This window comes from Lactuca saligna, chromosome 7, assembly GCF_052625555.1.
Source record: "Lactuca saligna cultivar CGN05327 chromosome 7, ASM5262555v1, whole genome shotgun sequence".
NCBI classification, from domain to species: domain Eukaryota; kingdom Viridiplantae; phylum Streptophyta; class Magnoliopsida; order Asterales; family Asteraceae; genus Lactuca; species Lactuca saligna.
This window is the reverse complement of record NC_136423.1, coordinates 124,393,098-124,406,972: the sequence shown is the minus strand read 5'-3', so window position 1 is coordinate 124,406,972 and position 13,875 is coordinate 124,393,098. Positions and strand designations below refer to the sequence as shown.

Below are 13,875 nucleotides of genomic sequence, written 5' to 3'. Positions count from 1 at the left end.
GAGTCGTTAGCTGGACTCCTTCCCATCTACGTTTCTTCATCCTCCTGCATCGGGAATGCATGTCTAATCTTTTGCGGTTTATACTTTGTCTTGTAAGCGTGTATCTTCTTCTTGTAAGCCTGTCTTAATTCTTCTCTCTTCCTCCATATAGCATAATCTTCCGCTACATGAATTACCCTTTTCCTCATCTTCTTCTTCTTCACCCCATTCTCTTTAAACTTTATTACTTCATAGTTGGTGAAAATTCGGGCTCGAGGTTTGGTAATACGTGACTTGATGAACGGGTCATCAGCATCATCTTTCATAACCGTTGCATCTCCCTCTTCTCCAAAGCTAGCCTCTTCTTCAAGTGGATTGTCCTCATCTTCTTGCATGATCGTATCGAGACATGCTACATGAACGTGTTGAAGATCACCATCCTTTCCTTCTTCTGTTGCTTGATCTTCTATAGAATTAGGGAAAATCTTCATGTCTAGAGCATGCAGGGAGCTGGTAACAAGCAGATCAAAATCGGCTAAGTTGCTGTGATTTTCGACTGGACTCGCCGAGTCCATGAAAGCAACTCGGCGAGTCGGAGCACATTCTTCACATTCCACCGTGTTTTCTGAATCGGTTCCTTCCAGCAACTTCTCTATTTCCTCCAGGTCTTTGCCAACATCACCAATTTCTCCATAAGATAGCAAAAACTTACTTGGATCTTCTTCTTGTAATAGAGCAAGTTCTTTTTGTAGTATTTTATCATCTAAATTAACGAATGAGACTTCTTCTTTTCTTCCTTCTTCTTGCTCAACTTATGGTAGAGCTTTAAACACTGCTGTCTCATCTCCTACCCTCAATGTTAGTGTCGACTCACATACATTTATTAATGCACCCGTGGTATTCAAGAATGGTCTCCCCAAAATAATTGGAATTTTGGGGTCTTCTTCCATATCGAGCACTACAAAGTCCACAGGAAATATAAACTTATCCACCTTAATGAGGAGATCTTCATAAACACCTCTTGGACTAATATTCGTCTTATCTGCCAAATGGATCTTCATATTTACAGGCCTCGGCTCTGGTAAACTCAAATTTTTGAAGAAAGACAAAGGCATTAAGTTAATACTTGCACCCAAATCGGTCAACGCTTGAGTGGCAAGTACATTTCCAAATTGACAAAGAATTATGATGCTTCCCGGATCGCCCTTCTTTTCAGGTAGCTCACTCATTACTATCTCCACGACTTTAGCTAAATCTTTTCTAGCAGCAAAGAGACCTTTCAGCAAGTTAAAATACTTGGGTGTTTGAAGCATTGTTTCCACAAATGGGATGTTTACTTGAAGGGCTCTAACATGCTCCATGAAAGCTCTGTATGCTCTAACCTTCTCAGTAGATATGGCTTTGATTGGGTATGGCAGAGGAGGGTTGTAAGGCCTTAAGGAAACAACAGTTTTGTCATCGGGGCATGGACTCGCCGAGTCCATTAGAGGGACTCGGCGAGTCTGGTCGAGTTTTGCTAGATCCGACTCTTCTGTCTTTTCTGCATGCACCTTGGACATCTTCTGTGCAGGGGTGAAATTTTTTCCAAAGCTGGAGGTCACAACACTCACATTCTCCATTCTTGGATTATTCTTGGTTTTACTTGGAAGTTGACCCGATCTTCTCTCGTTCACTTGTTGTGCAAGTTGTCCTAGCTGTTTCTTAATGTTGAGAATAGATGCTTGCTGATTCCGAAGTATATTTCTAGTCTCATGTATTGGAGCATCATGATCATTATGCCTTTTCTCGGACGCGGCTATAAATCTAGTGAATATTTCTTCTAAATCGGGCTTCTTTTCATAACCGGTTCTTCCTTTTTGATAAAAACCCCTCTCCTTCTGCTTGTATTTCTCCTCCTTCATCTTTTTGTATTCTTCATACGGGAGCAATTCCTTCTTTAGTTTCCGCCAATTCTCATCGTAACAAGCGCCGCTTGAATAGAACACTTGCTCCTTTTTGTTTCCATTTGCATCTAAGTCACAATCCTTCATGAGATGAAGCCCACTACAGTTCTCGCATCCAACTTGAATATCATGGATTGTTTGATCCATTTTTGTCATCCTTCTATCTAAACTATCGAGCTTAGCCATCATCGCCGCTATGCCATCATTTTCCGAGTTCACTACCCCCTGCTTACTTCATTTCTTTGGTTGTGGTATTCTCTAGAATGTTTAGAGAATTCTTCAATTAATTCTTTAATTTCCGGGGGTGGTTTCCTTGTGAGTGGGCCTTGCGAGTCGAGCAATTGCCTTGTGGTGACATTGACTCCATCATAGAAGATGGAAACTTCTTGTTGGCTATTAAGGTCATGGTGTGGGCAATTTCTGAGAAGACCTTTGTACCTTTCCCATGCCTCATAAAGAGATTCTCCGGGTTGTTGCTCGAAGTTAGCAGTGGCTTTCTTTAACTTGGCTATTTTGGAAGGCAGGCAAAATTTGTCTATGAACTCTTCTTTCATCTTTGCCCATGTGGTGACTGACCCAGGAGGAAGTGACTTGAGTCAGTCTTTTGCGGCACCTTTGAATGTGACTAGGAGCATGTGAAGTAGCTGAGTCTCGTGTGGCACATTTGGTACATTGAAGTAGTCAGCCACATCATTTACTTCATCCAAGTGCTTGTAGGCATCTTCGTGGTCTTTTCTATAGAAGGGAATCTCCTTAAGTTGAGCGAGTATGTGGCCCTTTAATTTGAACGTAGCAGTAGCGGGAATTGCTGGTTGCACAAGTCCCGGTCTGGTGCTGTCACGCATCCTCTTCTTCCATTCCCCCATGGGGATTTCATCGATGTTAACCATGGTAAGAGCTAAATCGTCTTCAAAGTCGGATTCGTGCTCGAAAGTGAGATCTTCTTCTCCCTCGGTCTCGTACTCGATGTCTTCTTTAATCGAGTCTTCAATTGCTAAAGAGGCGTTGGATGCTCCTAATTTGCTACTCTTCTTCTTGCTGAAAACGGACTTGAGGTTCTTTAGTGGCGAGTTCTTTGAATAAATGGATTCTCCAACGGCTTTTCCTTTGTTCCTCCTAAGTGTGGATTCCGGGTCTTCTAGAGGAGGGACCAGAGGTGTATCAGATCCCCGGGTCATGTAACGACTGCAAGCAAAATAAAAAAAACGCGTAAAAAGAACAAAAATAAAATAAAAATTAAAACTGTAATAGCGGCGGACTCGCTGATTGGCACGAGTGCACTCGGCGAGTTCAAGGCAAAAACAATTTTTTTCTAATTAATTAATAAAACGGTTATTTATTAAAACCTATACTAATTACTGAATTACCTAAGAATTAAATTTGTATGAGATAAATCTCATACAAAGGATCGATAAAAATAAAAATTAGTGCTAATTTAGAACCGTTCCCCGGCAACGGCGCCAAAAACTTGATGTGTGTAAAACGAACTAGTTTTAAACCTACTTTTAATTATAAAATAAACACACAAAGGCAGTGGACCTATCAATTGTGGTAAAGCTAAATAAGTAGGGTATTGAACACAGGGAACGGTAAATTAAAACTAAAAACTAATTTTATCTAAATTAATTAATAAGTAGGGGTTTTTCTCTAGTTTTACAAGACTATAAACTTACTACTATTACAAAAAAACTCGAAAAGCAAAGATTTAACTAAATTCAATAATGAGAAGGACTTCTGTTTAGTTCAACTCAATTGATCCTATGGTTGATATTATGGTAATAGTGCAATGGATTAATTCTTCTATTGGTTACCGATTCAATTAATTAGATTCACATTCGCTGCACTAATCCTTAGAGAACAAACTAAATCAAACAGTGATCAGTTGTCTAATTTAATTTAATTCACTAGATTATTTATTCGGGTTAATTTAGACTTGTAATAGCTAACTAATTTGGTCCTTTAGTTAACTTCTTGTTGATGGTCATCATACAAGCTCACACATGAATTTACCTATTTTTCTTATTAATTCTAGTTTCATGTTCATTACTCCTAGACATATGACAAAGTGGTCACATAACATATGAGGTTGATAATTAAATGATGTTCATACTATTTAATTATCTTCCTATTAACAGAAAAATAGTTATCATCCACACATAAGGTTCTTTAACAAGCTAAAATCAACAAAATCACCAACATTGAATTAATCCTACCATAATAATCAATCCATAGTATCAATATTGTATCCCCAAACAGAGGTTTAAGAGTTTTAGCTCATGTTTGAGGTAATAAAAACAATAAAAACGAATTCTAATTGTCTAGCCATAATGGAAAACAAAAGATTAAGTAGAATGATGTAGATTTGCCTCAAATCTCCTTCGGGATTGAATTCTAGGTTGTATCTTCGTTCTTCAGGTTTCTCCTGGCTCTGATTTGCAACTTACTTCTCCCCCAGGGTTCTAGAATGTTGAATGCCGATCTGGGAAGCCGTATATATAGATTCGACCCGACTCGCCGAGTCCATCACTTGAATCCTGTGTACGGTAAGTGACAAAGTCTTTATGTTCTCATTATCTTCTCGATCCTTCTCTCGGACTTGCCGAGTAGGCGACCCTACTCGCCGAGTAGGTGTTGTTTTTGGTGGTTCTTCTTCTTTGTTCAATTCCTGAGCTCTAAACCGCTTCTCCTGCTTCCTTTTGCTTCCAAGCTTCAACTTTGGACTGAAAACATAATACAAGCAATTTTAAGTATCTTTTGTCCATGAAATGCAATAATTCAGCTAATAAATGATAAAAATCTATGCTTAATATAAGACTAAATATGCAAATATCAAACATCCAACGGGTAGGTTTTGGTGCTTAAGTATCTCGGAAGATCTGAATCTGTCGTGATCTCAGTATCTGGAAATGGAATCACTAACATCAAAGAACATACAGAGGATTCAACGCTGAATCAAAATATGAAATCCCAATCTTTGAAGCTGACTAGTCCTCAAAAACTGATCATGTTCACAATCTCCCCCTCAATTGTAGAATCGAAGAGCTCAATATCAGATCACACAACGTCTTTAACATTTCGAACTCGAGTGATAATGCACTAAACAATCTCAGAAGAATAACATGTTGAAAAACTGAAGCATCTCAAAGAAAATTCTAAAAATAAATAATATAAACCTGAAGAAACGGTCTAGCAATGCCAAATATTTGATCGGTTGATCAAAAATAAGTGTCACATCAAAATGCCAAAATCATATTCGTCTTCAAAGTATCACAAATCCAAACTCAAACAATCGTAAACTCAATCCAGATGCTAACACAAGCGAGACATCCCAAAATGTAGAGTCTGAAGATAAATAATCGTAGTAATAAGAACATCTAGTAATGCCAAATTTTTGATCTGTAAAGATCAAAACTTAGTTCCACATCACAATACTAAATAAATCTTTATCTTCAAATGTCTCTAACATCCAAACTCCAATAATAAAATCATAACAGATGCTCATGATCCCCCCCCCCCCCCCCCCTATTTTTTATCGATATTGCAATAAAGAAAAAAAATAATGAAACCGGGCAAGAGAATATGTCGGATATGATGGAGCATCGCATGCTCCCCCTTGATGTGAGCATCTACCCATAAAAACAAAGATATTATTTTTTGGGTCATGGGTAGACTTGGTGATGTATTTTTGAACTGATCAAACACTATAGAATATATATGATAAACTCGCTGTTGAAGAATCATCGTGTTGAACCGAAGTGATGCTGATAACTGAAATGCAAACCCAGACTCCCAAAGCACAACCAATGACTCGTCAATCAAGGTTGAAATGAACTAGTCTAAACCTCTAATCCAAAGATCATTGGTCCGAATGATGGTCTGATACCTTGTGTAACTTGTCTGAAGGAATTAAAAATGTGAACCTCAGAAGGATCCAAACCTCGTAAATCATTGTTGATCAGACAAGTTTCTGAATGAAAATAAGTGGATCAGAATCTCTGAAGCATAAAAATCAGAAGTTGCAAATACGAGTTGCTCGGTAGGAGGAAGAACACATAAGTAATAATATATGAAATAACTATGTCTTCACTCGTAATCAACAAGAAGAATGAAGCCTTGAATCATGGGGATAAAATTGGTGTTAAAAAAAAATTGGTTTAAAAAATAATGGGTTTTAAAAAAATCGGTTTAAAATAAAATGAATTAATTTGTTTTAAACAAAAAAGGATTAAATAAAAAAAATTAAAAAATGAATTCGGAAAAAAAATTGATTCCAAATTAAGGAGGTGGATCAAAATATGAAAGTTGAATCCAAGTGTTGGATCCGAAGTAAATGGGTTGGAATGGGAGTTTGGTTCAAACTAGTAGGGTCCGAGATGAATCCACTAAAAACACAAATGGGTTTGGGCTTTGGGTAGGAAAGGCAGATTTCGGAAAATAGATCCAAAATGGATTATTTTGAGTCCGAGATGAATATGAAAAATGAGGTTCTTGTCTCTGAAAAGGTAATCTCGGAATATGGTTAAGGGCCACCAAAATGCATAAAAGAATAAACATGCATTAAATGAAAACAATTGACCTTTGAGGAATAGGACTAGACTTGGTGAACTGTCACAAGTGGACTGGACATATAACTGTCTTCACACAGTTGAGGTGGGGCCGAATGGCAACAGTTGTCTAAAGTTGATGGAGTGTCACACCCCCAAACCAGAACGACGAAAACATCTGGGGGCGGATGACTTTCATGTACAGTATCATAAAAAATGAATAGTAGTGATCAAAATATTACATCCATCATAATGAATATTTAATAAGTTTACATTGTACTAAAAACATTGTTTGCACGATATCAAATATGTATAGCAAAAATAAATAACGTGACGCGGCGACACCCCATCCTCCAAAAACTCTTTGATTACATGTTCACTGATTTCCAAAGAATACAAGTGATTTTGAAAAGTGTCAACAATTAAGTTGGTGAATTCATAAGCGTTTTGTATCAGAAGGATTTGTAACTTTTTCATGTAAAAATGATAGTGTATACTTTCAGAAAATCCAATATTTTCTTTAAAAATAAGTTGTAAGTCTTTAATCCAAAGACTAAAAAATGTAAGTAATGTTGTACTGGGAAATGGTATTATGTAGTTTTATCTTTTATAAAACTAATTGAATGTATGTTAACCCCATAAACCAAATGTATTATTAATACCCCATGTCAGTTATCATAACCATGCTACAATGTTCTTCAGGTTTCGGAACTGTTAGACATTTGTCACCCTAGACTGGATGGTATAACTGTGGCTAACAACTTAGGTGCAGGGTTGCCAATCCTGTATAGATCTATACACAAGTGTCATGCTCTCCCTACAAGAGACTCTGGTTATAATTCATGACTTATTGTGTACTCTGGTAGATACGATGAAGCCAAATGTCTCACAAAATTGTATTAACCGATTTACATATAGTGTGTTGAAAACCCTTTTTCTTGTAAATGAATGCGTCACCCTTCCATAGTGGTTACATAGTGTAAAAATAATTATACCTTTAAATAATTATATGTTTCTTCCGAAATGATAATGTAGTGTTTGTGCCTCCAAAACTATACCAGTTATAGCTTATTATGTTTGTTTGTTAAGACTATTTATATAATCCTTTATATAAATACATAGTAGTTATCATGTCTAGGTGTTTTTTAATGAATATGTAATAAAAATTTACATCTAACACAAGTATGAGAAATTTACTTGAAAAAGTCCATCTCGAGCTTTTGCCCCATTTTATAACGGTGTTTTTGTCAAGTTTCAAAATGTATGGTCAAAACATCATATTTTTGGGTTGTATCCCAAAAAATGGTGAAATAACTATAATGTAACCCTTTTTGTTAGAAAAACTATATGTTGGTAAAAAGTCTCAAAATCCTTGTAGTTTTGTAATCATAACTTTTCTTATGATTATATAACATAGTTTATGTTTTGTTTTTGTTAGTTTTGCATCTCAAAATTAATATATCACAAATAATTGTCTACAAACTAGTGATAACCATATTTCATGAAAATAATGTTTTATATTTAACATAGAGATGAAACATGCAAGTATTTGTGTGATAAACCAAACTTTACTTGTAATCCCTACCCTAAAACATGAAAACTCGAAAATGTGGGGTATGAACTCACCTTGAGTGTGTTTGTGGTTGGACAAAAAAGTGACAGTGAAGATCTCTAAGCCTAGAACACTTGAAAGTGGTCGATTAACTCTTTGAAGATGATATTATACTACGAGTTTTAACACATGATAATGTGTGTAAATGAGATGAAACTAGCATAAAAGTGTGTAGAAACACTAGATTATGAAGAAAACACTTAAAAAATTGTCAAGAATCACTTGGAAATGTTTATCTAAGAAGAGCTTGGACTTGTTCTTGAGAGAATATGGAGTAAAAAAAAAAGGAAAAATGGAGATAGTGGGGGTTTGTAGGTGTTCTCGGCCAAAGATAAGGTAGGAAGAATGAGGTGACGTTTGCGTTGATATTTGTTGGATAATTGCATGGATACATGCTGGGTAATATTTTTGTATTGGAAAAGATGAAACCTCATGTCACAAGGTCAACCCTCTCTTTCTTCTCCTTCCCACCGAAATCCCCATAAGCCAGCGAAATCATATGTGATTTCGGTCTAGCACCACCGAGATCACCTAGTGATTTTGGTCCATGTACCAACCGAGATCACATGGTGATTTTGGTCTGGGTGCCAACTGAAATCACAAGGATTTGGGTCCTAAGGCGTTAACTTGTTGACTTTACTTGACTTTGTTGGTTCGTTTGACCTCTGTTGGTTCCAAAATCGGTAACTGTCACATGGAGAGAGAGAGAAAGCGACACTGTTTGCAGGATCTTGACAGTATACCTAGCTGCGTAGGTGTCAGTACCTAGATGGTATGTACACTTCAATCATCATAAGCATGACTATCATTTGCTTGAATGGAAAATGAACAAAACATTCAAGGGGGGCCAATAGAAGTAGTTGTCGCATAGTAGTTGGGGCGTGGCCTCCACACACGGGAAATAAGAGTAGAATCCAAAGCACCACTCACAAGCATTTAATGCTCTTTGTCTTTTCTTAAATCAAGTGAGAGATGAGTGCATGTGGGAACAACACTGATGCGTCACACAAAGACTGGAGAGTGCTTCCCACTCACCAGAGGTGAGGTTGGTATTTGCTATGAAGCAAATGGCAACAGGCTTGAAAGCTTTTGTCTCTTTTCCAAAACACCTTTTTTCATGGGATAAAATGATCAAACACCATCTTTTTTAAAAAGAACTTCATCTTCTTCAGTATAAAACATTTTTCTTCATGAACGTAAATTTAACAACAGCAAATGTATATGAACTGAACATCGTATTTCTTATTTTTAAAGCAACATCACCAACAAAAATAGTACACTGAAGTCAACAATAGTCATTGTAGGTTCCTATTTGTTGATTAGATTGGTGCGGAAAATTAATATCAATAAGATAATCGTGTATGATAATGATAAACAAAACATGTGAGTAAACTGTGGTGAATAGATAGATAGATATAATATATTACATGAAGAACACTCACGGCTAGGGAGAATCCTCCAGCCAACACACATACATACACATACTCTCTCCCTCTCCCTCTTTCTTTCTCTCCCTCTCTCTCTATAAAGTCTACATGGTGCACTCATAAAATAAATGATCATTCACCTCCACTTTATATATATATATATATATATATATATATATATATATATATATATATATATATATTAGTGGAGGGAATATGCTCTCATACAAAAGAATATTCTAACCTAATAAATCACTCATCATTGTAGATCATTTTCATGCTCCAACAATCATGAAAATAAAACAACATGTGAGGGAAAGTAGTATATGGTGAAGTTTATCAAAAAATGATTGAAAAAACTACAAAAATTAGTACCCTATATGGACGATCTTTACCTATAGTAACGGTTTTTATGGGTTATAGTCAAAACAAAAATTGGTACCTTATGGTGACGGGTTTTACCTATACGGTTTTATTTATAGGTATCAAAATTTGTAATATTTTTTGGTTTTTGTTTTGTGGTATGTACTTTTTTAAACATGAAATAAAAATGATAGAAATATATATATATATATATATATATATATATATATATATATATATATATATATATATATATATATATATATATATATATATATATATATATATATATATATAGGTAAAGGTTCAAATGAGAACTAAAAAAAGGTTAAGAACCGTAAGAACCTCTAATTTTAGATGTTTATAAAGGGTTTAGGGTTTAGGGGTTAGGGGTTAGGGTTTAGGGTTACCCTAAACCTTTTATAAACATCTAAAGTTAGAGGTTCTTACGGTTCTTAACATTTTTTGGTTCATTTGAACCACTCCTATATATATATATATATATATATATATATATATATATATATATATATATATATATATATATATATATATATATATATATATATATATATTGGAAGAATATGTATCTGTCATCACTCCGTTGCGTGCATATTGTCATGAAGAGTATTAAGATTAAAATGTTTTGATTGTTTTGGATTCCAAATCAGTACGAAGTAACGAAGGATTAGTTTCATTTTTGTTGACTTTACCTTTCAAATATATGTATGTATAGTCACAATTAATACATGCATTAATAACAGGTAGTGATTGTATCTATGTAGTAACTAAAGGGAACGATCAGAAAAACTGTAAATTAATTAGAATAAGGCTCTGATAGTGCATATGCAAAACTGTCAATATGTGGTTACGAGTGGATTATGATCTGAAGCAGTTGCCTGAAGTTCAAGAATTCTCAGAGTGTATATTTAAGATAATGATGCACAAGAAGATGGTGAAATTACCAAACACATGGTGTATTAAAGATGTTGATGATCCTATTTAAATAATTGTTGATTTTGCTTATCCCTCTTTTTTATAAGAATTACAAAGTGGCACTTATTTTCACCAGCGTGCTCTCTTGGCACCTACATATGAAGAAGTAGGTTAAATTAATGAGATTATGCTTAATCAGATGCCTAGTGATTCAAAAACATATTAAAGTTTGTACAACCTGTGCAATTAAGAACAATACAATTTAGTGATTAAACCGTTGTACTCACCTGATGTCCTAACTTCCATCAAATTGACTGGACTACTGAATCACTTACTAAAACTGAAAGTAGGTGCTCCGGTAATATTTTTACACACTGATTAGTATCAAGGGTTATGTAATGGAACACACGTGGGTGTAATCAACCTAGCAACACATGTGACAAACGAAGCTCAAAGGTTTATACTGGCGATTCATTTAACTCCACCTAACAAATGAATGTCATTCAAATCTATCCACAAACAATTTCCCTTTGTATTGTCACTACTAGAAAACTGGTGCAATAGCTACAACACAATATGTAACTATTACATAGCTATAAGCAGATAGCTACAGAATTGCTACGGAAAAATGTCTGTATCATAATGGCCCGTAGGAAAATTATAGCTACGGATTAGCTACAGAATTGCTACAGAATAGCTGCAAAATTTTCCGTAGTTACCATAGCTATGGAATAGCTACGGAAATAAATAGCTACGGATTTCCTACAGAATAGTTACAGAATTAAATAGCTACGGAACCAAATTGCTACATAATAGCTATGGAAGTGGATAGCTACGGAATAGTTACGGAAATAAATAGCTACGAAAATCCGTAGTTATTCCGTAGCTAACTTTGTTTTATTTTAAAAAAATTATTTAAAATTTTAAAAATTTTCCAATTTTTTGTCAAATACCAAATTCAACTCACCATTGTCCCAAACTAGGTAAAAGAAACAACATAAAAACGTGAATTTATTAGCATAGATGCACCAACATTTATATAATGTTATAATCAATATAATGTTCTAAAACAGGTTGTTATTCTACTTAAGTCTTCTCTCCCTTAAGTGGTTGTTGCTAAGGTACTTAGTCTTAACAGTTCCCGTTTAATATTGACAGCTTTGGAATCTGCTTACATCAACTTGTCTGTTGAGAGAGTGCATTCCTTTAGTGATTCTCTGCGAAGCATTTCAAAAGGTATCAGTATATACCAATAAATAAAAAAGTATAATCTACAATGGATGTTTTGATGATGTTTTATGATTGAAACATATATGAATTGTAGTAGTATAATATGTGAGATATTAAACACTATTATTACACAACTTGGACATATAATTAAAAGATTAAATAACATAATTATATATACAACCAACGGGAACATGCAAAGTATCTGATATGTGCATATTATATATGTGCATATTATAGAATCCTAGAATATTAGTACTTGAAGTTTTTAATTTATTTAAGAGAATGTTAAGATATACCTCAATCTTTGATTCATAGAATGCTTGTTGCATGCTTTAATATATGTTAATATATACCTGCAATAAATTTATAATAAAATTGCTTGGTAGATTGTAAAAAATAATAAACTATTGTAAAAAATAATGAACCATTGTATACTCACCTTCAAAATAAAAGAACATTAGTTTAGCACGAAGAAGCAGCTGTAAAAACTCACAAGCTAAAGGAAATAACAACCTACTTTTATTCATTGTTTATTAATTATTCATAGATTACTGTTATTCTACAGCATCAAAAATTTAATATCAGTTGGAATGCCCCTAATGACTACTTTTTCAAAACATATATACCCTAATTATTCTAAAGTTGTATTCAGTAATGCCACGAACAAAAAAACCATGTAACATGCTAGCCAAAAAAGGATGTTAAACAAAGAGTCGTCAGTTTACCTTAATGTGTTCAAGACTTACCTAGTATAGGAAGAATGGCTAAAGCTAACTGTTTAATTGAACTTCAAACATAAATTGTGTAGTGGTCAATAACAGAACATCTGTAACAAATAGAAAACAAATATTAGTAACAGAACATCAATTTTCTGCAATGGGATGGGCCAAGGAAAGACAACGAGGTGGTTTGCTCAACTCTAAAAAAATGAAAATTTTAACCAATGAATTAAGCTAAATTCAACCAAATTTTAACCTAATGAATTTAACCAAGCCATGACCAGCTTCACTAGTTACTAGAATTTTAATAAATTCAACCAAAATTTAACCTAAAACCTCAAATTCGACCTAAAATATAATCTAAAACCTCACATTCAACAAAGCAAATCAACATTATCAATGAATTAAGCATCTAAAGGTGTATACATGAAGTAATATAAAAAAAGGGTTGTATATTTCTTGGGGAAGAAATCAAGCAAGGAGGTGGTGAGATTGGGAGGGCAGATGCGCCGACGAGATGGGGAGGGCATATGGAGACGACGACCAGGACTGTCGGTTGGAAAAACGGAGAAGGAGGGTTAACGAACGCAGTTGCGTCTTCGTCGAACAAGGGGATGTGTTCGTCTGCGTCTTCTACTTCGTCTCCCTGCGGAGGCGACTGTTCTTCGCAGATGGAGGTAGCAAATCAACTGGACGAGCGGTGGTCGTGTTTGAGGAGCAGAGGATGAGAAAAATGGAGGAGACGGTGGAAAGGGGAGAAGAAAGGAGGAGAAGTCGGGAGTACTGGAGCGGGAAACCGCGTTTTGCCTTAAGAGGAACGCGTTTTTTTTTCCCTAAGATGAAGCTTAATTAAACGGCACAAAAAAAGACGGGGCTAAAAAAAACTAGACTAAAATTTTTTTGGTAGGTTTCGAACTAGGGTTTCCAACATACAATATCACAAGCTTAACCATCCAGTCAGGCATGCCACATCCGATTGTAATAGCCCCTTAGTGTAGTGGCGGAGCGAGGGTCAACGTAAAGGGGTATCCCGAACCAATGGGTTCGGTTTCTTGGTTTTTCAGTTTTCCAAACTCAGTTTCGGGTTTAAACCCAAACTCATTCAAAGGTTTAGCTTATTGA

General features: G+C 35.1%; 1 non-coding gene across 1 annotated transcript; it reads left to right on the top strand.

Annotated features, from left to right (window-relative positions):
• Positions 1 to 2,321: 2,321 nt before the first annotated feature.
• On the top strand, positions 2,322 to 2,428 carry LOC145007790 (small nucleolar RNA R71). The gene has a single exon (XR_013663155.1). It is a non-coding gene; the product is annotated as a small nucleolar RNA R71 (small nucleolar RNA).
• Positions 2,429 to 13,875: the final 11,447 nt, after the last annotated feature.